Source organism: Balaenoptera ricei, chromosome 9 (genome assembly GCF_028023285.1).
Source record: "Balaenoptera ricei isolate mBalRic1 chromosome 9, mBalRic1.hap2, whole genome shotgun sequence".
Classification (NCBI taxonomy): Eukaryota; Metazoa; Chordata; class Mammalia; order Artiodactyla; family Balaenopteridae; genus Balaenoptera; species Balaenoptera ricei.
This window is the reverse complement of record NC_082647.1, coordinates 5163211-5186235: the sequence shown is the minus strand read 5'-3', so window position 1 is coordinate 5186235 and position 23025 is coordinate 5163211. Positions and strand designations below refer to the sequence as shown.

The window sequence follows — 23025 nt, the reverse complement described above, 5'->3', positions numbered from 1 at the left end:
TGGGCATTTAAGGCCGTTTTTCAACTGGCCACAATCTGCCTTTCCAATTCTTTTTCCCACTGCTCCCCCCAAGAATATCCTTTTTCAGCAAAATGAGTTACTGGGGTACACAATCTTTCCAGATCAGAGAAACCAAAAGCCACTTGGGCTCCATTCAGATAAAAGATAAGCTTTCAACTCAGAATAGCTCTAAGGGATCAATTTATTGGGAATCTTATCTATCCAGAGCTCTTTCTTATGAGAGATAACCCCCTTGGCTCACTGTCCTTATTCAAAACATCCCCTGTACACCTCTCCCCCTCTCTGAACTCATCTTACTCTTCAAATTTACCATCCTTTTAAACAATTCTCACAATACCCGAAAGCAGAGTCATCTCTACCACCACAACCTGCCCCACCCCATCCCATACCTCTGGTCCTCAGGCCATTTCACTAGTTCTCTTTTACATTCAGACAGATAAAATTGTGATTGATTCATCTATAAGCTGAATGGGGGGCAGGAGGGGTATTTACATTCCCAAACCAATCTTCAATGCTCTTTTTTTTCCTTCCAGTTTTATCAAGATATCATTGACATATAGCACTGTGTAAGTTTAAAGTGTACAGCATAATGATTTGACTTACGTACATCATGAAATGATTGCTACAATAAGCTTAGTGAACGTTCATCATTTTGTACAGATAAAAAAGAAAAAAGAAAAAATGTTCTCCTTGTGATGACAACTCTTAGGATTTTCTCTCTTAACAACTTTCATATATAACCTAGAGTGTTAATTACCTTTATCATGTTGTACATTACATTTCTAGTACATATTTATCTTATAAACTAGAAATTTGTACCTTTTGACTGCCTTCATCCAATTCCCCCCTCCCCCTATTCCCCACCTCTGATAACAAATGATATCTTTTTCTACGAATTCGTTTGTTTGATTTTGCAGTATAATTGACCTACAACACTATGATACTTCCCGTTACACAACATAATGATTCAGTATTTCTATACATTTCAAAATGATTACCACGATAAGTCTAGTTAAGATCTGTCATCAAAGATAATAATTATTGACTGTATTCCCCACACTATATATTTCATACCCGTGACTCATTTAGTTTATAACTGGGAGTTTGTACCTCTTAATCTCCCTCACCTATTTCTCTCATCCCCTCACCCCTCTCCCCTCTGGCAACCACCTGCTTGTTCTCTAGATCTATGACTCTGTCTTGTTATGTTTGTTCATTTCTTTTGTTTTTTAGATTCCACATATAAGTGAAATCATGTGGCATTTGTCTTTCTCTGTCTGACTTATTTCACTTAGTATAATACCCTCTAGGCCCACACCCATGTTGCTGCAAATGGCAAGATTTCATTCTTTTTCATAGCTGAGTAATATTCTACTGTGTATATATACCACATCTTCTTTATCCATTCATCTACTGACGGGCATTTAGGTTGCTTCCATATCTTTGACTATTGTAAACAGTGCTGTTATGAACACAGGGGTACATGTATCTCTTAAAGTAGGTGTTTTCATTTTCTTTGGATAAATACCCACGAGTGGAATTGCTGGATTGTATGATAGTTCTATTTTTAATTTTTTGAGGAAAATCCACACTGTCTTCCATAGTGGCTGCACCAACTTACATTCCCTCCAACAGGGTATGGGGGTTCCCATTTCTCCACATCCGCACCAACACTTGTTCTTTGTTGTCTGTTTGCTAAGAGACATTCTGACAGGTGTGAGTTGATACCTCATTGTGGTTTTGATTTGCACTTCCATGATGATTAGTGATGCTGAGCATCTTTTCATGTGACTGTTGGCCATCTGTATGTCTTCTTTGGGAAAATGCCTATTCAGTTCCTCTGCCCGTTTTTAATTTGAGTTGTTTGGTTTTCTGATGTTGAGTTGAATGTGTTCTTTGTATATTGATATTTTGGATATTAACTGCTTATCAGATATAGCTTTTGCAAATATCTTCTCCCACTCAGTAGGTGGCCTTTTTGTTTTCTGGATGGTTTCCTCCACTGTGCAGAAGCTTTTTAGTTTGAATTGTCTTTTTTTTTTTTTTTTGCTTTTGTTTCCCTTGCCTGAGGAGACATATCCAAAAAAATACTGCTAATACCGATGTCAAACAACATACCTGCCTATGTTTTCTTCTAGAAGTTTTATGGTTTCAGGTCTTACATTTAAGTCTTCAATCCATTTTAAGTTTATATATTTATTGTGTGTGTTTGTATATGTTCTGAGAAAGTAGTCCAGTTTGATTCTTTTGCGTGTAGCTGTCCAGTTTTCCGAAAACCATTTAATGAAGAGGCTGTCTTTTCCCCATGGTATATCCTTGCCTCCTCTGTTGTAGAATAATTGACCACATTAAGTGTGGTTTGTTTCTGGGCTCTCTATTCTGTTTCATTGATCTATGTGTCTGTTTTTGTGCCAGTACCATACTGCTTCTGATTACTGTAGCTTTGTAATATAGTTTGAAATCAGGGAGCATGATCCCTCCAGGTCTGTTCTTCTTTCTCAAGATTGTTCTGGTTATTTGGGGTCTTTTCTGTTTCCATAAAAATTTTAGAATTATTTGCTCTAGTTCTTTGGAAAATGCCATCGGTATTTTCATAGGGATTGCACGGAATCCGTAGATTCCCTTGGGTAGTGTGGTCATTTTAATAATATTAATTCTTTCAATCCATGAACACAACTGTACATCTTGCCATTTGTTACTGTTGTCTTCAGTTTCTTTCAACAGTGTCTTACTGTTTTCTGAGTACAGGTCTTTTACCTTCTCTTTGATTCAATTATAAATGGAATTGTTTTCTTAATTTCTCTTTCTGATAGTTTGCTATCAGTGTATAGAAAAACAGCAGATTTCTGCATATTAATCTTGTATCCTGCAACTTTACTGACTTCATGGACGACTTAGTTTTTGGTGGTTTATTTTCTATTTTTTCTACATGTTTTCCATACATGTATGTATACTTACATAATTTGTATGTGTATGTAAAAAATATATACCACTAAGTGTTTGTAAACCTTAATTTAAGATGGTGGGGCATTTTTATGTTCTTTTGTAGATGAACATTTATAATTTAGATGTATTAATTTTTTTCTGATACAATAAACATGTTTAACTCAACTACTTATAGCTGAATGGCAGTCTTACAAAACCTAAGAAACCTGGGTTTAACGTATGTGTGAGAAAAAATTTTTTCAGTAGGAATGCTAAAACATCTCCCCCCACAGTTCAGGGATCAAACTGTATCACCAGCCACACTGGGGATTCTCACTTTGCCATGGGATAGGCGGCTACTAGACCAGAAACCCTGGGAAAGACTCTGTTGATATAAGACTAAGGGGAAGGGTCAGAGGCCTGGAAACCCTGGGAGGGGTGGGATTATATGACACATGTTATGGGGACTGCTTGGTGTGCATTAGGCACAAAGCACAAACTCGAATGAGGCCGAATGCTCAGGTTCCATCTCACCTCTGCCTCTTACTAGAGTATAACCTTGAGCAAGTCCCTTAACTTCCCCTGCACGTCTGCTCGTCTGTACAACGGGGATAGCAGCATGCTGGGAACAGTGCCTGGCACCACAGTTACGTGCTCGTTCGTCACCTACAGTTCCTGTCACCGTTCCTCCTATGACGCCTAGCACTGTACTGCTCGGACAGCAGCAGTGGCTTCTCAACCACTGCAACCAACCACTTTTTGTTTTCGAGACAGCCTCCTTTCTAGCCTTGACAGTTACCCAAGCTCTGCAAAGAACAAGAGCCAGGACTCTAGAAGGAGGCCTGAGACAGAGTGCGTGTGCGCGCGAGCACACGTGTGTGCGTGTGTGTTGGTGGCAATGGGGGAAGAAGAAGGGAGCAATACCAAGAAAGAAACCAAATCTGTATAAGCAGTTCAGAAAAGGGCACCGTGAGTCACTCTCCACAGTGCTGCCAAAGTGATCCTCATAAGATGGGTTTCTTATGTCATTCACCTGGATAAAAACCTTTCAGTGTCTCTCCATGGCCTTCAGAGTTAAGTCAAAACTCTTCCTTAATCGAGTTAAAATCCCCACTATCTCTGCAGCCTCCTGCACCGGGCACACTCGGCTCAGCCATAAGACATCCCCACAGTTACAAACTCACTCCCTCCCCAGAGCCTTTGCACATGCTGCTCCCTCTGCCTGGAAAGGAATCACCTCCTCCAGAGCAAACTGCTATTCAACCTTCAAAACGCAGTTCAAGATCAACTACAGAGCTCTTTCCCAACCTTCAAGCTAAGCACCTCTGTTACGTGCTCCCCAGTATGTGTACAACACTATTTCTGCCACACTGTACTGGTCCCCCACCAGCCAGTGACTGTGGTGGAATCTTGCCTTTATCTGTTAATTTTCAGATACTTTCCTGCACAGTGACTTATACATAAGAAAATAAGAATAAGAAAAACGTATCAAGCACAGTTGGGAAATGCTCATGAACCAACTCATTACACCACAAACTGATAAAGAAAGAGAAAGAATCAAACATTTATCCTGCCTTTCCTATGTAAACTGTTACACTAGGCAACCAAACAACAGGTGAGGGGGATTTTTCTCTATAAAAAGCATTCCAGCTAATAAAATGAAGGCATAACAGAACATCACCACTTTACAACCTAGTAAATGAATCAGACCCAGACACTGGTCATCAATAGCTGCCAGTATCACAAAAAGAGACAACCAGACATTATGTGCCTCCAGATGAAAGAAAGCACTGCAACATGAACAGCAGTCATGGAAAATAAAATGGAACTCGAATCTGATCAAGCCTCTAGCTCCAACTACGTACAGATGACCCCTGAATCACTCAGGTTTGAACTAGGCAGGCGCACTTACACAGGGATTTTTTTCCAGTGAATAGGTACTGCAGTACTCTACAATCTATAATTGGGTGAATCTGTGGATGCAGAACCACAGATACGGAGGGCTGGCTTTAAAGTTACACACACACACACACACACACACACACACACACACACACAAAGAAGTTATACACAGAATTTCAACTGTGCAGAGGATTGGCATCCCTAACCCCCAGGTTGTTCAAGGGTGAACCTGAACTTGGAAATACAGAGACTAGAAAGACATGTTAAACCTCAGGGATACAATCAGCAAAATCCAAACAGCAGGAAACTCTACAGGGCAAATAACTTGTTTCTTCAACAAATAAATGGCAAGGAAAAAAGGAGGTAGCGACCTATAGAGTAAAAAAGACTTAATCACAATGTGTGGGCCTCATTCAGCTCCTGATTCAAACAAACTGGTTTTGTTTTGTTTTGTTTTAAATTGAGACACCTGCTTAAACTGAACACTCAATATCTGACGGTATTCTGGTCTTAACTGTTAACTATTTTTAGGTATGAGGGTGGTATTTGGGTTTTCTTAAGTCTTTACTTTTTAGAGATACATTCTCAAATATTTATAAATGAAATTATGCCTGTAGTTTGTTTCAAAATAACAGAAGAGGAGAAGTGGGTAACAGTATAAATGAAACAACACTGGCCATGTGTTGATGACTGTTTAAGCTAGAAGATGGGTACTTTGGGGTTCATTATACTATTCTCTACACACTTGAATATGGGCAAATTTTCTCTAATAGAAAGTTAAAAAAAAAAAACAGGTAGAGAGGGAAAAGGAGTGACTATAAGTCTACTGAATATCAGGGCAAGTGGAGGGAAGGAAAAAAAGATCACAGATGGAGGTGGCAGCAACTTGAAAGAAATTATTTTGGCACAAAGAAGACCTCCGCTGAAGAAAAGACACCAAGAGAAGAAAGATTCAGGACACAGCAGGGTCCAGGGGGTTAAATGAAGCTGTGTTTACACAGGACTTTCAGTAGAGCGTGTTAAAAGCACAGACCCTGCAGTGAACACTGCCTGGGTTCAAATCCTAACTCCATGTATGACTCCGTCTGGGCCCTTAGTTTCCTTGGATGTTAAAAAGAAAAAAAAGGATGATCATTGTCTTTACCTTAGAGGACTTCTTAAAGAATTAAATGAATGAACACAGTTCTAATATACAGTTCTCCTAAAACAGTGCTTCACAGCAGTTCTCAACAAATGTTAACCATTCCCCTCACCATGACCACCCTCCTCCCTTCACAGACGGAAACACAGACCACCACCACCCCCACCCCCCCCGCAAGAGGTAAAGTGACTTGCTTAACAACAACTTTAGAACCATCTGCTGGGCTGAGTACTTACTGCAAAGACTGGCTGGCTATTCACCAAACGCATTTTCCCTGTCCTCCTGGGCAGGCAGCTAGGCTACATTTCCCAACCTCCCTGCCATGTGTCTGAGTTCCTGACAATGAAATGTGGGCGAAAGTCCTGGATACCGCTTCACTACTCCCAGGCCCTACCTCCAAAGCTCCCACACGATCCTGCACCCCTCCCTCCCCCATCTGCCAGGTGGATATCAATGCCCAGGGCAATCTTGGAAGTCATGTGTAGAAGACATCAGAGAACAGATTAACTCAAGTCCCAGTAGAATAAACTATTATTTTCTTAAGCCCCTGAGATTTCAGGGTTTATCTGTTACAGCAGGTGTCATAATTTCAACTAACACAGTACTTTTTATGGACCCATCACATCAATCATCACTCCTCATTTTACAGACAAGAAAACTGAAGCAGGGAGAGGATGATGGTCACACAATTAATTATTAAGTGGTGCATCCAGGATTTGAACCAGCCCTGGATTAACACAGAGCTCAGGCTCTTAAGCATCTTCTAAGATCATAAGACCCGTAAGTGGAACCAGGAGTGAACACATTTAATACAGAATTTTGCTATGCATTCCTTTAAAAAAAAAATCACTTCAATCTCTCAGAAGAATAACTGCAGAACAGTGTTATCTTAAAGCAAAAAGACAGAAATCAGCCCCCAAAAGTTTAAGTGGGGTTTTACAATAGACAAGAGACATCAGAATAAGACATTTTTAAAAGACCACGTACATTAAAAAGACCAAACTCTGTTACACTTGCAAATAGGCATATGTAGTATAAGTTGTTTTTTGTTTTTTTTTTTTTTTTTTTTTTGGCCACGCCATGCGGCATGTGGGATCTTAGTTCCCTGACCAGGGATCAAACCTGTGCCCCTTACATTGGGAGCACAGAGTCTTAACCAATGGACCACCAGGAAAGTCCCACAAGTTTAAAATTTTAATCCAGCCTTTCCTATTAGATTTTACCTGAGCCATCCCTACTGACAATTATATAACATGATTTAATAATATTAGTAATTTTTAAAAATAGGATTCAAGGGGACTTCCCTGGGGGCACAGTGGGTAAGACTCCATGCTCCCAATGCAGGGGGCCCAGGTTCATCCCTGGTCAGGGAACTAGATCCCACATGCATGCCACAACTAAGACCCGGTGCAACGAAAAAAAAAAAAACCTAATTAAAAAAAATAGGGGGGCTTCCCTGGTGGCGCAGTGGTTGAGAATCTGCCTGCCAATGCAGGGGACACGGGTTCGAGCCCTGGTCTGGGAAGATCCCACATGCCGCGGAGCAACTGGGCCCGTGAGCCACAATTACTGAGCCTGCGCGTCTGGAGCCTGTGCCCCGCAACGGGAGGGGCCGCGATAGTGAGAGGCCCGCGCACCGCGATGAAGAGTGGCCCCCGCTTGCCACAACTAGAGAAAGCCCTCGCACAGAAACGAAGACCCAACACAGCCATAAATAAAATAAATAAATAAATTAAAAAAAAAAAAAAAATAGGATTCAGTAAATGGAAAAACACTTTATTTCAATTATCACTGAATTGTACCTACATTATTAATCAACATGTATCTACGAAAAGATGTACAAAATACCTTTTAAGCAAAAGAAGCAAGTTACAGAACAGTGTTTACAGCATAATTCCATTTGTTTTCAAAAAATACATACCTATATCTTTTTTTTTTTTTTTTCCTACATACATACATCTCTTACCTACAAATGAAGAACATCTGGAAAGAAATACAAGAAAGTTTCCAGTGATTACCTCTGGGAAGTAGACCTGCACTTGTGATTTATACCTTTTGTTAGAGTTCGAATTTATGATGAGCACGTGTACTGTTAGAATTAGAAATACTTTAAAGACATATCTATGATTTACAGTAATGTAAACTGATCAAACTCCCCAAATCCCACATTAGCATAATATGTAGAGTGAAGCGTCCAGGTTGGGAGGAAAAAAAAATGTAGCCCTTTAAAATGAATATATCATTTGATCAATTTCACTCATATACATGGATATACATGTGTTTACACATCTGTAAGTAAATCTCTTTTAATACATTTAAAAACACACACACAGGACTCCCCTGGTGGTACAGTGATTAAGAATCCGCCTGCCAATGCAGGGGACAGGGGTTCGAGCCCTGGTCCGGGAAGATCCCACACGCCACAGAGCAACTAAGCCCGTGCACCACAACTACTGAGCCTGTGCGCCACAACTACTGAAGCTCGCGCACCTAGAGCCTGTGCTCCACAAGAGAAGCCACTGCAATGAGAAGCCTGCAGGCCACAACCAGAGAAAGCCAGTGCGCAACAACGAAGACACAATGCAGCCAAAAATAAATAAATAAATGTATTTTTTTTTAAACCAGTATATATTCAAACATGTGCATGTATTTCTTACATATACGCCAAAAAATTTTGGTAGGACAGACCCCAAACTAATAACAATGACCACCTGAGAGAAAAGGAAGGCAGGGCTGGGAGAGAAATCGGAGAGAAGTCTAGAATTGGGCTGAGCAACACAGTAGCTACTAGCTACATGTGACTACTTAAATTTAAATGAATTAAAATTAAAATTAAATACTATTAAAATTCAGCTCCTCAGTCCCACCAGCTCCATTTCCAGCGGCTACCCCAGTGAAAAGCATAGATATAGAGCATTTCCATCACTACAGAAAGCACTACTGGACAGCATTGGTCTAAAATACAGCAGAAAGACCTAGATGAAGCCTGACATAAATTTTAAAAGAAGGCAAGACAATAAAGAAAATGTACCTTTCTACCATCCCTGAAAACTGAAAACACAAGAAAAAAGCAGAAATTATGTACAAAGAAACTCAAAAAAAAAAAAGAGTTATATCTTCAGGTGATATCTACCCAGACTAGGTTAAATTCCTTTTTTTACTACTAGATTTAGAATAAAAAGGTTTATTTTTTTCACAAACCAGTCTGGTATTTGGGGGGCAGAGGGGAATCCAACAGTAAGCATTTTACAACCATCTACTTTAAAACATACAATGGCATTTCTCATCATTTTCTCATCAGAAAAGATTATCCTCAATGATCTCTCCTTGGTAATAATGGTATTCTTACACTTAAAAATAATAAAAGTGGGGAAGTTTTAATTTATAATTTGGATTTAGATTTACAGGATTTCATCTGAATTGGTTTACAATACTAAAAATGTATAATCACAGAGACTTAAGCCCTAAATAGGTTAAAACAATTCTAATGGGCCTGCTTTGACAATTCCTTTAGTATTATAAAACCCGCTCTACAACTTTGATGCATGAAATTTCACTTTAGAAATGCATTTCTAAAACTACCATATTTGGTTGAATACCATCCCCAGAATTCATGTCCACCTGGAACCTGAGAAATGTGACCTGATTTGGAAATAGGGTCTTTGCAGATGTAATCAAGTTAAGATAAGGTCATGCTGGAGTAAGATGAGCTCTAAATCTAGTATGGCCAGTGTCCTTATAAGAGGGTAATTTGGACAAAGAGACACAGACATGCAGGGAGAAGGTCTTGTGACAATGGAGACAGACTGGAGTGATGCAGCTGCAAGTCAAGGAACACCAAGGACCGCCCAGCAACCGCCAGAAACTAGGAGAGAGGCCTGTGGCAGACGTGAGACAGTAAATGTCTGTTTCTGGTACCCTGTTTCAATAGCCCTAGGAAGCTTATACAACTACCTTCTTCCCCAGCGTAACAGGCTAACTCAGAGTGCTAGCTAGATTCCTTTCCCCATCACAAGAAAAGTATCTCAACGCTGTGTAACAGATTCACTAATTCAGCTTTTCCTACTTAAGTGTAATTGAAAATGAAAAAAAAACCTAGTTCCTGATACCAGAATATATCTTTGGTCCTGAGACAAATTGAGGATATTCCAATTCACACTCAAGAGATTATCCAAGACAGCCATTTAGTAGGGGAGGAAAAAATAAAGAATAAATGAATCCCAATCCCAATCCCAATCCAATCCTGTGGATCCCAAGTCAACCCCTTACTCCAAAATGCCCTCCCTTTTTTGTTTCTCTTTAACCTCTCCCCGCTACCACCATTCCTGCCACTGTCTCCCTCCCATAAATCTAGCCTTACCTACCTCTAAATGTCCATCATCCCTGAGCCCCGCTTCCTTCCTCTCTGATACCATATACGTTACCTTCTTTAGAAAGTCTCGTCAGTTATTCGTGCCTATTCTTTCTCTTGTCTCTAATTCACCACAGAACCTTCTGTAATCTGGTTAACAAACCCACTATTACAGATAGCAGATAGTCAAATCTATCAGACACTCTCTAAGTCATCTTTATCTCACCCCACAGTTATCCCTAGAACAACCGACACTGTACATCATACACAGACCTGCTAGAAATCTATCTCCTGGCTCCTCTGGCCACCTTTACGGTGTTTCCTTCTGACCACCAGTGAAAATACTAACGCTCCCTGGAACACAGTTCCCAATTGCTTCTTTTCACTAGACAGGTTCTTATGCCCTCAACTCCCACCTTCACACTGAGTCTCGGCTCCAGTCCACACCCACCCTCCACACATCCAAGTTCCCAGTGAGCATCTTCGCTTGAATGGAACACAGGCACTTTTAGTTCAACAGATCCAAAACTCAATCTGTCATCATCTGGCTTCTACCCAAATCTGTTCCATCCGCCTAGAAACTTCAATCATTTCAGTTTTCTCCCCTTCCTAAGTAAGTCCTATTAATCCTACCCCTGAGACCTCTCTGCAGTCTGTTGCCCTCTGTCATCCCCCAAACTGCCTTCTTTCAGGCAGTCATTCCTCTCTCACCTGCCAGCACTCAACCACGTCCCATCTCCCTCCGTTCATCCTCCACACCAACGCAGACAGATGCTTTGAAAATGCAAATACGATGCTGCTCCCCTTCTTTCATCCTCAGTGGTGGCACACTGCACGCCTTAGAGACAGATATACAAACTTCTTTAAAAAAAAAAAAAAAAAGAACGAAATACAAACTTTTTTTTAAAAAATAATTTATTTATTTTATTTATTTTTGGCTGTGTTGGGTCTTCGTTGGTGCGCGCGGGGCCTTCTCTAGTTGTGGAGAGTGTGGGCTACTCTTCGTTGCGGTGCGCATGCTTATTGTGGTGGCCTCTCTTGTTGCGGAGCACGGGCTCTAGGCTCACGAGCTCAGTACTCATGGCACACGGGCTTAGTTGCTCCGTACCATGTGGGATCTTCCCGGACCAGGGCTCGAATCCGTGTCTCCTGCACTGGCAGGCAGATTTTTAACCACTGCGCCACCAGGGAAGCCCCACAAACTTCTTAATATAGCATAAAAGACCCTTCATGATGCAACTTATGCCACCAGCTCAGCCTCATCTACTGTCGCTGCTCTCCATGTTATACTTTCACCATATTTAACCTTTTATCATCCCCTTCAAAACTCTCTGCCTTTACAAGTGCTATTCCTTCTGCCTGAAATACTCTTTGGACGGTCCTTACAAGCTTCAGTTTAGTGTTACCTTCTCTAGAAAAGCGTTGTGTAAGCCTCAGGGTACGAAGAGCTCCTCCTCTTTTCAGGACTCAGAAGCCTGTCCATATCTCCACTTGTCTCACCACCCTTGCCGGTTCACCCAACTTTAGGGCTGGTGGGCAGGGATCTCATCTTATGATCCTGTATACTTCCAATGCCTAACAGAGTACCTGACACAGCAGCATGTATGCAGTAAGAACTGAATGAATAAATCAAACTCATAGGTTGACACACACAAAAAAAGTTTTAGCACATCAAGGACTTAAGACAAATATGAAACTAGTCAACTTTACATTGAAGAGGCTTTCGTATATTGGTATTTACATAAACAAACTCATATATACTACACACACACACACACACCCCCATAAATATACCATCATGTCTGGTTCCATATAACAAGTTCATTTCCCCAACCTAGCACAAACCTACAGTAATTCTTTGCTGCTACTGTTCACATTAAGTTCAAAGAAACTAATTTAATTACCCCTAGTTATATAACTTCATATGCCCACAGATATACGAACAGGAACTTCTTCTGGAACTATATAAATACAACAGTCACTAGCGGTTTCAAGGGTAGGGCAGTTTTACGGGCTGATCTGTGCGCGCCCCAAATTCACATGCCGATGCCCACACACGCAGCATCTCAGAGTGCGACTGTATCTGGAAATACGGCCTATGAAGAGGTAAAGAAGTTAAAACCAGTGTGTTAAGAGTGAGCCCGAATCCAGTATGACAAATGTCCTTTTAAGAAGAGGAGATGAGGACTTCCCTGGTGGCACAGTGGTTAAGAATCCGCCTGCTAATGCAGGGGACACGGGTTCGATCCCTGGTCCGGGAAGATCCCACATGCCGTGGAGCAACTAAGACCGTGCACCACGACTACTGAGCCTGCGCTCTAGAGCCCGTGAGCCACAACTACTGAGCCCACGTGCCACAACTACTGAACCCCACATGCCTAGAGCCCGTGCTCCACAACGAGAGAAGCCACCGCAATGAGAAGCCCGCGCACCGCAACGAAGAGTAGCTCCCGCTCACCGCAACTAGAAAAAGCCCCACACGCAGCAACAAAGACCCAACACAGCCAAAAATAAATAAAATAAATTTATTTTTTAAAAAAATTTTTAAAAAATAAAAATTAAATTAAAAAATAAATGAAAAAAAAAAAAAAAAAAAAAAGAGGAGATGAGAACACGGACAACACAGAGGGATGACCTGGTGAGGACACAGTGAGAAGGCGGCCACCTGCGAGCCAAGGAAGGAGAGAGACCTCAGAAGAAACTCAACCTGCTGACACCTTGATCTGGGGCTTCCAGCCTCCAAAATTGTGAGAAAATAAGTTGCTGTTGTTTAAGCCACCAGTCTGTGGTATTTTTTTTTATGACACCCAAGCTAATAGAGGGGGCTTCTGGTTTATAGAATTTAAATTTCTTAATCACGTACATGGAATTTTTTTAAGCCAGCAAGGGTTGTGTGAACAGTGAAGTTGTGGATGTTTTCATTTTCTTCTTCACGCTGGCCTGTATTTACCACCCCCCCCCCCAAAAAAAAAACCCCATTAAATTAAATGATGTAAGAGAATATCCTAGACATCAGAGTTTACCATACACTGGCCACTAAAACTACATTTTATCTTACTATTTATCATTTGAAACAAAATAATGTACTATGTTAAAATAAGGTATTTTTAATTTTTACCAGCTCCAAAAGGAACTGGTGGAGATAGAAACTGGAGGAGAGCACTGTTGTTACACACCTCCCTGGAGATTAGAGAACCAACAGCTATAACAAGTACAGAACCTGCCTGTGTTTGTGTTCAAAGTCATTATAGAAGCTAGGTAACACATAATAGACCCTGTGAGTTAGGCATCTTATACATTATCATTTAATTCTCATAACAACCCAGTGCAACTGAGATTGAGTCCCCCATTTTTCAGATAAGGAAACTCAGGCTCAGAGAGGGTAAGTAACTGGCCAAGGTCAAACAGTTAGGAAATGGAAGTGCTGAGACTCAAGTCCACATGTCTTAAAATCCCACGCTGCTTGATACTAAGAGTCCTTGAATGCTTAACAGGTACTTATTAAACATCTTCTGTATGCACTTGGCTAGACAGAGCTCTGACCCAAGAAACACAGTCACTATTCCAAGGACTTAGAATTTCCTCTTTAACACTTTGTTGAATGTCTATTTCTCCTAACTCCTCAACTAGATTTTAGAGCTCCTCAAAAGAGCTGTAGTAAAAAGAGAAAAACAAAGAGCTTTGAGTCAAAGTCCTGGAAATATTCTGGCTTTTTCCCACTTACATAAATTAACAAGCTGGATTCTTCATCAGTAAAAGGGTTGTGGATTAAGTAACATATATGAAATTGCTGGGAAGAGTGCCTCGCGCACAGTGGATACTAAATACATGGTAAGGAGACATGAATGTTCATTTACAGCCTTCACAGAATGCAGACCCAGAACTCACACTTTTTATCTCGCCAATACTCTGGTCCCTGCAATGGCCTCTTCGGGATTCAAAGACTCCACTCATCACTCTCTCTAGCCCATCCATCCACACTACGTACCACTTAACATTCAAAGCAGAAAAACGAACATTCTGAATCTTCTTTATACCATGGTCTTTTAGAGTAGTGGTCTCCAAAGCAGAATGCACACAACACACTTAAATGTCCTAATCACAAGCCTGCAAATCCTAGAACTTGAGATTAATAAGGAATGTGAAATTTAGCTCTCCTAAAATTTAGCAACCCGTATTAATATAAGGATTGTGATAGATGTATACTATTTCAAATAGAAAAATAAAAAGGATACAGATGCTGAGACCAAGGATTCAAATTCTTACTAATGGAGGCATGATTCAAATATGTTTGGGACTTCCCTGGTGGCGCAGTGATTAAGAATCCTCTGCCAATGCAGGGGACATGGGTTCGAGCCCTGGTCCGGGAAGATCCCACATGCCGTGGAGCAACTAAGCCCGTGTGCCACAACTACTAAGCCTGCGCTCTAGAGCCCACAAGCCACAACTACTGAACCCTCACGCCACAACTACTGAAGCCCGCATACCTAGAGCCCATGCTCCGCAACAAGAGAAGCCACCGCAATGAGAAGCCCGCGCACCGCAACGAAGAGTAGCCCCCCCTCGCCGCAACTAGAGAAAGCCCGCGTGCAGCAACAAAGACCCAATGCAGCCAAAACCAAATAAATAAAATAAATAAATTTTTAAAAATAAATAAATAATAAATTTTTAAAAAAGAAAAAGAAAACAAATATAAGTTTGGAGACAACTGCTTTAGAGCCACAATTGTATCATTAGTTATGGTTAAATTCAATGTGGGAACTATGATATACAGTATATTGTATTTTTATTAACACTGAACACTTTACAAATGGGCCGAGCAATTTCGCAGGTCTGTGCCACCAATCCTTAAGTTGCTCCGTCTGCCTGGATGTGCACTAGCACATGACTCCTACCCTTCTCCCATACATTCATGTCACCATGGAGTCTCTACAGAGCCGCACAGTGACAGGTGGTTAGTAATCACTCCACAAATCTAAAGCTACAAGGTTGTAAGTCCAATTATAATACAGGGCTAATATAAAGAAAAATTTATGTACCTTTCTCTTGCTCTAAGACATAACTTCATTAAGAATAAAACAATCTTGAGACTTCCCTGGTGGTCCAGTGGTTAAGACTCCACACTCCCAATGCAGGGGGCCTGGGTTCAACCCCTGGTCAGGAAACTAGATCCCACATGCTGCAGCTAAGATCCCGCATGCCGCAACTAAAAAGGTCCCGCACGCAGCCAAATTTTAAAAAAAGAATAAAACAATCTTATTTACGATTACACTCCCCTCTGCACCTACTGGAAAAACATTCCTCTAGGCAAGTTTTGATCAAAAGGAACACACTGTATTTAATATGCACTAAGTTGAATTTCCTTGTAAATCTACGCTTAAAACCATTCCCCCAAAAAAGTACCCTGCACAAAAAAGGACATAAGTGAATGTGCATTTATTTTGAGCCCTAAACCCCTAAATTCCCAACAACTGCTGTAACGGTGTTGTAACTCTACTTGAATTATGGCACAGAAACTAAACCAGTGACTCCTAGAGAATCTCCTGATTTTAAGCACAGAACTTGGAACTTAGAAATTGTTCTAATATCCTACCAGAAGTATATTAAAGTGAACACTTTGGAAAAAGAAAACTAAATATATTTTCACCTGCCTGCACTGAATTCCCTCTCTTGGCTATGCCTTGATAAGTTATCATGCAACAACTGTAAATGTATCTCACCTATCTGTACCCCCCCCCCAACCCTGTGCATCAACACAAGGGAGTCTTGGAAAGGCCTCAGAGCTCCAGGTGAACTGTGGAAATGATCCAAACTCATATACTCACAATTGCTTTTTTAACAACGACGTGTGCAGAGGGGGAAAAAATAGAGGTTTTTATAATATACCTTCCATAATACCTCACAGCTACTTCACAATGACCCTACTTCCCCACTTGATTAGTTATTAGTAATCACCCTTAGTCAAAGGTAAAAACGAAGGGCTATGGAATTGTTCATCATTTCCTCTTAAGTCCCTTAAAGGCAGTGTTCTTAGAATTCCACATTCATGATCGCATTGAAAACTCAGGGCTGAATTAACTTGCCTAAAGTCACATCAGAACCACCACATTGTACAACTCCAGGAAGCAGCATTTGCATCGTGTTTGATGGGAATGCCATCCCTAGCACAACAGAAACAGAGCTGTGCAATGAAGCGGTCTGGGTCACACCGCTAGTAAGTAGTGGAGGTGAAGCTCAAAACTCTGCTGTGACTGAGGAGGAAGAGCACACTCAAAATCTTAGAGCTACACTGCCTCCCATGGTGAAGGATGAACAATTAATCATATAATAAGACAAAATTCTCTTGTTATAATAAGCCAGTTATCAGCTTTGCTGGTGAAGGAAGAGAGGGAGCGAGGGAGGGAGGGAAGGAAAAGTCAGTAGACAATGACCACTCAAGAGAGAAGCAAGAAAAAACTGTAAGAAGAAAACCTTACTGAAGACTCTGCCTCTGATGAAGCTGCACATCTTCAGTGGTAGGAGGCAGTAACAAGAGAGAGATCTACAGGGCACAGAGGTATCAGGGTGGTTCTGTTTTTCCCATCCACCTCACTGCCGCCCTTACAAGACCCCAAATGAGAGTTTTATACAGAATGACTAGCCAGCATTCAGGTTAAAATGACACTTGCACCTAGAGTAGGAAAAACTGTAAATTATGCATCAGTCTCCGCATTCACCTGCCCCCACTTGTAACTTTGAAAGGATTCATTTATTTCAAAATTAGAAAACTGACCTCTGAGTAAAAAACCTCATTAAAATATATGGCTTGGAAATATTTAGAATCTATTATTACAAGAGCTTATTTTCTTAACATGCAAAGAGTATTTACAAGTCACTTAAAAAAAAATTTTTTTTTAAAGGATGACCAACCCAACAGAAAAGTGGGCAGTGATATACGGAAGCCACTACTGTTACCCAACCAGCAGCCACTCCACCCCCCGCCATCAACTTGTTCTCGCTGTCAGAGGCCACCTCCCATTTATAAGGCCTCAGAGGAACAGATGTCGGCTTTCCTGGCCTCACTTGTACCTACAACAGGAATACATGACCAATCACAGCCAACAGGATCCAAGGGGAAATCTGAGAGAGCATCCAGGAAAGGTTTCTGTTCCAAATAAAATAGACATACACGAAGAGATAGACCACATCTTTAGGGCGCTGGTCACGTGGACTACCAGAAGTGTGAACACCACTCCTCTCTTCTCACATCTCACACCCAACTCCTCCACAGATCCTTTCAGTCTACCTTCAAAATATATACAGAACCACTTCTCTGACGTCTATCTTTTTCCAAAATACCTCTCACCTGGCTGCTTGCAATACTTTCGTAACTACCACGCCTGCTTCAGCCTCTGTCCCCTTCATCCTAGTCTCAACACAGCAGCCAGCATGAACCTTGCAAAGTGTTCATCAGATAAGGCCAGCCCCCTGCTCGAAAGCCCCCAAAGGTATCTCATCTCACCCGGAAGAAAAGCCAAAACATCTCACAATGGTCTACAAGGCCCTGCACGCTCTGACTTCCTGCTCCCCCTCTCTGCCAGCCGTCACTCAGCTCTGCCACCCGCCCCAGCTCTCCTTCCAGGTCTTTGAAGGCGCCAGCTCACTCCTGCCCCGGGCCTGTGTGCTCCTCCGGGAGAGGCCCTCTGTCTGAAATGCTCTTCCACCGCACCTCTTGCCCTTGCACTCTTACTACCATTGAGACTCCACTCAAAGGTCACTGCATTGAAGCCTTCCCTGATCACGTCATTAAAATAACCCTACTCAACCTCGCCCGTCCCGCTGCATTGCTTTATTTTTCTCCATAACACTTACCATTGGGCCTGGAATCGGGCCGCGGCCTCGCCGCGCCCGCCGCCTCCGGACCATGGACCCCCCAACGTGAGCGAGCTTCGAGCCTTCATGAAAACGTGCAAGCAGGACCCGAGCGTTCTGCACACCGAGGAAATGCGCTTCCTGAGGGAGTGGGTGGAGAGCATGGGGGGTAAAATACCACCTGCTACTCATAAAACTAAATTGGAAGAAAACACCAAGGAAGAAAAAACAGTAAGAAGGCGGAGGAAAACATAAAGACAGATGAACCATCAAGTGAGGAAAGTGATCTAGAAATTGACAATGAAGGTGTGACTGACCCAGACACTGATGCCCCTCAAGAAATGGGAGCTGAAAGTGTAGAGATAACTGAGGAGATGATGGATCAGGCAAATGATAAAAAAAAGTAGCTGCCACTGATGCCCTAAATGAGGGTGAACTACAGAAAGCCATTGACTTGTTCACAGATGCCATCAAGCTAAATCCTCGTTTGGCAGTTCTGTGTGGCAAAAGAGCAAGTGTCTTCATCAAATTACAGAAGCCAAATGCTGCCATCCGAGACTGTGACAGAGCTATTGAAATAAATCCTGATTCTGCTCAGCCAGACAAGTGGCGAGGGAAAGCACACAGACTTTTGGGCCACTGGGAAGAAGCTGCCCATGATCTAGCCCTTCCCTGTAAGCTGGATTATGATGAAGACGCTAGTGCAATGCTGAAAGAAGTTCAACCAAGGGCCCAGGAAATTGCTGAACATCAGAGAAAGTATGAGCAAAAACGTGAAGAGCGAGAGATCTAAGGAAGAACAGAAAGGGTCAAGATGGCTCGGGAAGAACATGAGAGCGCCCAGAGGGAGGAAGAAGCCAGATGACAATCAGGGGCTCAGTATGGCTCTTTTCCAGGTGTCTTTCCTGGTGGAATGCCTGGAATGGGAGGGGGCATGCCTGGGCTCAATTACATTCTTAGTGATCCAGAGGTTCTTGCAGCCATACAGGATCCAGAAGTTATGGTGGCCTTCCAGGATGTGGCTCAGAACCCGGGAAATACGTCACAATATCAGAGCAACTCAAAGGTTATGAATCTCATCAGTAAATTGTCGGCCAAATTTGGAGGTCAAGCATAATGCCCTTCTGACAAATAAAGCCCCTGATGAAGGAAAAGCAACTTAGTTCACCTAATGGATGTCGCAATAATACAAACCAGTGTACCTCTGACCTTCTCATGAAGAAAGCTAGGGTGCTTTGAAGATAATCCCTACCCCTCTGCCCCAAATGCAGCTGAAACATTTTTACAGTGGTTTGCCATTAGGGTATTCATTCAGATAATGTTTTCTTACTAGAAATTAAAAACTTCAAACAATTTTTAAACCTTAAAAATATTTAAAACAAATTAAAAGGGTGTGTTAATCCCTACATTTTCCTTTACTAATCATTTTGGTTTTTTCCTTTGAATTAATTAAGCAAGGAAGATACTTCAGTATGGAAGATTTATTGTTCAAGTTTGAGTGACATAAAGATTTATTAGTGGGAAGATCATTTAAACAGATAAAGTTTGAGTTGGATATATGGTCACTGAAGCATTTTGATTTGCTTTTTAATTGCTTTATTAGTATTATTTTTAATGATTTGCTTCCACGACATCTTACTTACTGCACATTCTACCTTCTTGTTCGCCTCGTCCCCTACCCCCACCAAACTGTAAGCTTTCGGAGGGCAGTAAACATGGCCTGTTTTCCTCACTGCTGTTATTTTCCATAGCTACAGACTACTGCCTGCTAAATTATAGGTGCTCAATAATTATTTAAGTGAATTATTGAAGTGAATTCAACAACAAGCTGAAGATTTTTTTTTAACTTTGTTGAGGTATAATTGCTTTACAATGTGTGTTAGTTTCTGCTTTATAACAACGTGAATCAGCTATACATACACATATATCTCCATATCTCCTCCCTCTTGCATCTCCCTCCCACCCTCCCTATCCCACCCCTCTAGGTGGTCACAAAGCACTGAGCTTATCTCCCTGTGCTATGCGGCTGCTTCCCACTAGCTATCTATTTTACGTTTGGTAGTGTATATATGTCCATACCACTCTCTCACTTTGTCCCAGCTTACCCTTCCCCCTCCCCGTATCCTCAAGTCCATTCTCTAGTAGGTCTGCATCTTTATTCCTGTCTTGCCCCTAGGTTCTTTGGACCTTTTTTTTTTTTTAGAATCCATATATATGTGTTATCATATGGTATTTGTTTTTCTCCTTCTGACTTACTTCACTCTGTATGACAGACTCTAGGTCCATCCACCTCACTACAAATAACTCAATTTCGTTTCTTTGTACGGCTGAGTAATATTCCACTGTATATATGTGCCACATCTTCTTTATCCATTCATCTGTCGATGGACACTTAGGTTGCTTCCATGTCCTGGCTATTGTAAATAGTGCTGCAATGAACACTGTGGTACATGACTCTTTTTGAACTATGGTTTTCTCAGGATATATGCCCAGTAGTGGGATTGCTGGGTCGTATGGTAGTTCTATTTTTAGTTTTTTAAGGAACCTCCATACTGTGCTCCAGAGTGGCTGTATCAATTTACATTCCCACCAACTTCTCCACACCCTCTCCAGCATTTATTGTTTATAGATTTTTTTTTAATTTTTTTTGTTTTTTTTTTTAATGATATTCTTGTCTGCTTACATTCTTTTTATTTATGTACACGTATGTATGGCTGTGTTGGGTCTTCGTTTCTGTGCGAGGGCTTTCTCTAGTTGTGGCAAGCGGGGGCGACTCTTCATCGCGGTGCGTGGGCCTCTCACTATCGTGGCCTCTCGTTGCCGAGCACAGGCTCCAGACGCGCAGGCTCAGTAATTGTGGCTCACGGGCCGAGTTCCTCCGCGGCATGTGGGATCTTCCCAGACCAGGGCTCGAACCCGCGTCTCCTGCATTGGCAGGCAGATTCTCAACCACCGCGCCACCAGGGAAGCCCTATAGATTTTTTGATGATGGCCATTCTGACCGGTATGAGGTGATACCTCATTGTAGTTTTGATTTGCATTTCTCTAATGATTAGTGATGTTGAGCATCCTTTCATGTGTTTGTTGGCAATCTGTATGTCTTCTTGGTATGAAACGTCTACTTAGATCTTCTGCCCATTTTTGGATTGGGTTGTTTGTTTAATATTGAGCTGCTTGTGTATTTTGGAGATTAATCCTTTGTCAGTTGCTTCATTTGCAAATATTTTCTCCCACTCTGAGGATTATCTTTTCATCTTGTTTATGGTTTCCTTTGCTGTGCAAAAGCTTTTAAGTTTCATTAGGGCCCATTTGTTTATTTTTGTTTTTATTTCCATTTCTCTAGGAGATGGGTCAAAAAGGATCTTGCTGTGATTTATGTCATAGAGTGTTCTGCCTATGTTTTCCTCTAAGAGTTGTACAGTGTCTGGCCTTATATTTAGGTTTTAATCCATTTTGAGTTTATTTTTGTGTATGGTGTTACGGAGTGTTCTAATTTCATTCTTTTACATGTAGCTGTCCAGTTTTCCCAGCACCACTTATTGAAGAGGCTGTCTTTTCTCCATTGCATGTCCTTGCCTCCTTTGTCAAAGATAAGGTGACCATGTGTGCGTGGGTTTATCTCTGGGCTTTCTATCCTGTTACACTGATCTATATTTCTGTTTTTGTGCCAGTACCATACTGTCTTGATTACTGTAGCTTTGTAGTATAGTCTGAAGTAAGGGAGCCTGATTCCTCCCAAGCTGAAGATTTTAAAGAGCAGGAAAGGGGACAGCATCTGGGTCCTTGATAATTTCATCAGGCTACTGAAATACACCTGGACTCTGGTCATATGAAGTGAAATCTGACTCATTTCAGCCATTTTAAATTAAGCTTTTTGTTATATGAAGTCAAAAGGTACCTGGTACAGGGCACAGGTAGGCAATTTGCAAAAAAAAGAAATGCTAGTGGCAAATACACTCAATTTAATTCAATCATAAGACATGCAAATTAAAATAACCATGGAATATGTCACCCCAGCAGAAACATAAAAGCTTAATACATGTATATCCCAATTCACTCACTAAAAACACTAGTGGTATTTACTATTTCTTTAACTTTATACATGAACATACAATTCATAAGAGTGTGATATTCCATTGCCTGTATTTTTTCCCCATGCTCTGAATGTCAGACAGACTGTTCACTCCTGAACAATAATGTAAATATAAGAGTTAACTCTGATGAAGTACTTACTCTGCCCTAGCCATGTACTATCCACTTTAACATGCATTATTTATTGCCCACTACAACCCGACAAAACATGTACTATTGTTATTCCAGGTTTTATAAATGTATTTATTTACTTATTTATTTGTTGCACTGGGTCCTCATTGCTGCGCACAGGCTTTCTCTAGTTGCAGCGAGCGGGGGCTACTCTTCGTTGCGGTGCGCGGGCTTCTCATTGCAGTGGCTTCTCTTGTTGCAGAGCACGGGCTCTAGGCACATGGGCTTCAGTGGTTGTGGCACGCAGGCTTCAGTAGTTGCGGTTCTCGGGCTCTAGGGCACAGGCTCAGTAGCTGTGGCACACGGGCTTAGGTGCTCCGCGGCATGTGGGATCTTCCCAGACCAGGGCTTGAACCCGTGTCCCCTGCATTGTCAGGCGGATTCTTAACCACTGCACCACCAGGGAATTCCTGTTATTCCATTTTAAAGTTGATGAAACTGAGCTACAAGAAAGACCAATGATCAGCCCCAAATCAAGGAGCTACTTAATTATAAGGCTAGAATTTGAACCTAGGCAGTTTGACCACCAGAACCCAAGAAGCAGAGCTTTCTCCCAAACTGAATGTGTTCT

General features: G+C 41.6%; 1 protein-coding gene and 1 pseudogene across 21 annotated transcripts in view; one reads left to right on the top strand and one right to left on the bottom strand.

Moving 5' to 3' along the window:
* The window catches only part of KMT2C (lysine methyltransferase 2C), a 279179-nt gene that overhangs the window by 221438 nt on the left and 34716 nt on the right, over positions 1-23025 (bottom strand). The gene's annotated exons all lie outside the window — the stretch shown is intronic.
* Positions 18195-19308, top strand: LOC132372172 (putative protein FAM10A4; annotated as a pseudogene).